This window comes from Chenopodium album, chromosome 6 (assembly GCF_948465745.1).
Source record: "Chenopodium album chromosome 6, dcCheAlbu1.1, whole genome shotgun sequence".
Lineage (NCBI taxonomy): Eukaryota > Viridiplantae > Streptophyta > Magnoliopsida > Caryophyllales > Amaranthaceae > Chenopodium > Chenopodium album.
Window position 1 is genome coordinate 49,034,617 of NC_137839.1, and position 4,844 is coordinate 49,039,460.

Sequence of the window (4,844 nt, forward strand, 5' to 3'; positions counted from 1 at the left end):
GCTAGGGGTAATTCTTGAAATATTCCCTACAAAGATCCATTTTGTGGTGGTTCTTGGTAGACTCGCCCAGAACGAGTTAAATGATCTATCTCATTTGGGTTAGTCATAGGACTCATAAACCAACTTTCTTCTATAGGATTTCGATGTGCCTCCATTTGAAGATGCTCCATGAGTTGTGCTTGATGCCATTGTTCATCCAAGAAGAGATTCGATATGTCTTGCGATTTTCCCAAGAAATGATCCCAATCAAGCGTTCCATTTGTTTCATTTTGCAAACAAGATGGAGGTGGGACGGCGGCATACTTAGAGACATATAAGTCTTTAAAGTCGTCGTCCCATAGTCCACATACTTCATTAGTTGCCCCTATGAGTATTGTGGATAGAGGTTCTCCTATGGGTGTTATATAGTCCAAAGGATTGAACGTATCAGTTCCCATATGGTCTTTCTCGATGTAAAAAACACCCCTAAGGGGGATGAATTATTGTTAGGTTTAGGCGTGGGAATTCTCCCATCGTTTACTAAATCTTGTATCTTGTGCTTTAAAACGTAGCAACGTTCAGTATCGTATCTTACGCCTCTATGATAAGCACAATAAGCTCTACCATTCCATTGAGGAAACCTCTTTTCTGGTGGAGTGGGTGGTGTTGGCCCTGTTGGGGCAAGTAAGCCTTTTTCATTTAGTTTTTCTAGCAATTCTTTATAGCTTACAGGAAATGGAATGGCACGAACTACTTGTTCAAGTCCATACTGCCGCATCAATCGAGAAGGACAATAAAAATTCAACTTTGAAATACTAGAAACGCGACAATACGGAGTATCATTCGTGCCAACCATCCTAGTAAGCCTCCACCAAGGCACCACCCATCGAATGGAAAATTCTCTCTTTGCAAATAAGACCTTCCAATCATCATATGACATGTTTGTGGATTAATTATTCTTCCTACGGACCAGATCATTGGGACCATATTTTTCAATATCGTCGGGGGCTTCAAAGAGTTCTAAACTCTCCATCAACCAAATCAGCAAACAAAAAAAAATAAAAAAATAAAGTGCAGTAAGCACCGTGTCACGGCAAACATCTACCGTGACACGGTGCCTACTATGTGTCACGGGGGCTAATCAGAGCTCGTTTTTACCTGCAGCGGTACTAAGGAGCCCTTCCTTATGGCTTTTCGGTCAGCTTTTTTATGAGTGGCATTTATGCCACGATTAAGGTTCATTTTGATGGTCATTTTCCCACATTTGCGGCTTGTTTGCATCCTTTTCTTTGTACTTAGTTCCCTTTCCCTTTATGCATCTTCTTTCCTAGATTTTGCCCCTTTTTCCTACTCTTTACTTTAATTTCCATGCTTATGCTTTGTAGGAACCATCGGGGTTTTCAAGAGGAGGAAGCTAAGCTTAAGGGAAGCTGAAGAAAGCAACATTCAAAAGAGGTTCGGCCGAACCTCCTGAAGGTGTGGTTGAACCAGGGTGTGGCCGAACCTGCCTAGTGGTTCGGCCGAACGTCGAGGCAGGGTCAAGAAGCAATTTGGCAATTTTGTAGGAGTGGTCGAACCTCAGAAGTTCAACCAGACCAGGATCAGGGAGGTTCGACTAGACCAGGATCAGGGAGGTTCGACTAGACCAGGATAAGGGAGGTTCGACCGAACCTACCCATGGTTCGGCCAAACCTACCCTGTAGTCCGGCCGAACCTACCCAGTGTTCGGTCGGACCACTTCTCTATTTCAGCTGGCTCTGTACGGACTATATTAGTCCCATTTTTAGAACGTTTTGATGTAATTTAGATTAACTTAGTTTTAATTTTCTGCACTTTTAGCCTAATCTAGGGAGAGAAAATAAATTGATATTCAAGCATCCTTTATTGTATTCAACTTTGCTCAAGTTTTAATCTTCCATCAATCAAGCAAGAATCCAAGTTTTCATCTTTCATTAATCCTTTCTTTAGTTATCTCTTCTCCTTTCCTTTAGTATTATTTATTTGTTTTATTGTTACTTATTCTTGTCAATCTTAATAGCGTATCTAGTTGTTATTGATTTCATTGATTTTAATCATGTTTTGTTTTGAGTTTCTTGAGTTTATTTCTAGTTTTGATATTATGTTTAATCTCCCTTCTCTAGGCTAAACTTTTAGCTAGGGGAAGGGGGTGGAAGATATGATTTGATATTGGATGAATGATGATGGTTGGATTGAACTTATGCCATATATTGATGAAAGACATTATTTTTATTAGCTTGGGATTATTGTTGCACTCTATTTGATGTTTTCTAGTTTAAATGCATGAAAGTGATTTGAACTAGATTAGGATCATCTCTATTTTAATGATTGCATGAGAATGAGTTATTAAAGTGGAGTTTTTATGGATTGTGCTTCTTTATTCTCTTGATTTGATTGTAACTAATAGGATGCATGAGAATGATCCTTATTAGTGTAGACCTCTTTCATTGATTTACCTAGACTATTGCATGAGAATGAATTGTTTAGTTAGAATCTTGTGTTCTTTGGCATATGTTTCATGATAATCGGCATTATTCTCCTCTTTCAAATCATATTGGACACCCCCGTATCCCTAGCGTCATTTTCTATTGATTTTAAATCATAATTTTCTTGCTTATTTGTAGTTTTAGTGTTCTTACTCAACAAAACCAACAAAAACAATCCCCTTTTCACTCTTGCGTTAGTGATATTTGATGTTGATTTAGCGTGCTTCCCTAGTGGTTCGACCCTTTACTTGCCACTAACTAGCTTAGTTTAGTGTAGTTTTAGGTATTATAAATGATTAATTTGGTTAGGGTAGTAGCTTAACGACCTATCTAACCCGCGATCAAATTTTGGCGCCGTTGCCGGGGAAGCGGCTTGTTTAGCGTCTATTATTGCTTTTGTTAGAGTCATTTTACTTTCTTTTCTTTTTCGTTTTTTTTTGTTTTATCATCCTTGTCATTGCTAATTGTTTTCTTAGCTTTGGTGAATGCTTAGGAGGTCTCAAGGAACACCCTCACATCAAATTGACCACAAAATCAACCGAACCTTAAGACAAGTTCGTAGGCTTTATCAAGACGAGGGAAGAGGTTTTGGTGATATGGTTGATAGTGAGAGTGATACTTACTCTTCAAGTTCACCACGCGGATCAATGGCGGGACAAGAGAATGATGTTTTGTTTCGTGAGTTCGGAAATCCGGAGGATTATGAGCTCACGGGAGGGATTTTGCTACCCGTCACGAAAACCAACTTCTCAATCCATCCACAATATACTCGAATGGTCCAATCGGAGCAATTTTCCAAAAGTGCAAGTTAGGACCCTATTGAACATTTGGACCGATTCCTTGAATTTTGCGCAATGATGGAAACCAATGTAGTGAGTCAAGAATACATTCGTATGCACCTTTTCCGGCAATCTCTCACTGGACGAGCAAAGAAATGGCTAAAGCAAGTAAAGCCTAACACTCTCATAACATGGAGGGAGGTGGTAAAGGCGTTCTTGAAGCGCTTTATCTCCGAGGAGAAGACCGCCAAAATGAGAAGGAAAATTCCATCATTTGAGCAAGATGCCGATGAAAGTCTTGGTGAAGCATGGGAGAGATTCAAAGAGTTGGTTCAAGCATGTCCCCACCATGAGTACAATCAAGGGTTGCTCATGCGGTTTTTCTACGACGGATTGGAGCCCATGTCAAGAGCCAATTTGGATGCGGGGGAGGGTGGTCAATTAATCAAGATCCCTCAAAATCAAGTTGAAGCCACAATAGAAGAGGTAGCAAAGAATTACTCTTGGGGGGGCCGAAGAAGAAACGCTCCAAAGAGAGGTGGTATTTACGAATTGGAGAAAGTTGATCAATTACAACATCAAATTGATCAACTAACAAAAGGGCTTTCCAAGTTGAACACGAGTGTGAATGCAAGTTCAAGTGGTGGAGCAAGCTCTTCTCAAGTTAACTCTTTCTCTTGTCAAAATTGTGGAGGAACGAACCATGATACGTCCTATTCTGGAGGTTTAAGCCCCGAACATGTAGCGGCATACAACACAAGGCAAGAGGGATTTAGAGGAAGCAGCGGTGGAGTAGCTTGGAGACAACCACCACCCGGGTTTGTACCTCAACCTCAACAATGAATACAACAAGCTCAACCTTCCTATAATTCCGACCCTCAATATCAAAATCCATCTCCATCTCAATCCCAAAACCCAAAAGGAAGCTATCGAAAGAACAACCAATACAACAATAAAACCCAAGCATCTCAAAGAAATCATCAAGAACAAGCACCTCAAGCGGAGCTAACTCAAACTCAACTCCTCCAAGCCATGCATGCGCAAATGCAATCTTTTGGGCAACAAATGCAAGAGATAAGAGCTCATAACAAGATGGTTGATTCACAACTAGCTCAATTGGCTGAGAGAACTCCTTTCAATTCACCATCCATTCTACCCGGACAACCACAACCTAACCCATCTCACAATCAAAAACCCAATACATGCAAGGCGATCACATTGAGGTCGGGAACTTCCTATGAAGGGCCAAATGAAGGGGATAGTGAAGGGAGGAGAGGAGAGTATGAATGAAAACAAGGGAGGTGAGAAAGAAAAGGGTGATGAGATAGAAGGAGGTTCGGAGAAGAAGAAGCTTGACAATGAGAAGATAACTTCAATTCCTAGTGAGGCTAGGAATCTTGATGGACCGGTTCCTTTTCCCAGTCGGCTAGCGGAGAGGAAGTTGAATGACAAGTTTACAAAATTTCTTAGTGTCATGAAGAATTTGCATATCAACCTCCCTTTTCTTGAAGTTGTGACACAAATGCCATCTTACACCAAGTTCCTCAAAGATATTCTCACCAACAAGAGGAAGCTCAATGAT

At 40.6% G+C, this 4,844-nt stretch overlaps 1 non-coding gene across 1 annotated transcript; it reads right to left on the bottom strand.

Moving 5' to 3' along the window:
* Nucleotides 1-3,511: 3,511 nt before the first annotated feature.
* Nucleotides 3,512-3,617, bottom strand: LOC145637378 (small nucleolar RNA R71). Its single transcript, XR_014114170.1, has one exon. It is a non-coding gene; the product is annotated as a small nucleolar RNA R71 (small nucleolar RNA).
* Between the last annotated feature and the right edge of the window lie 1,227 nt (nucleotides 3,618-4,844).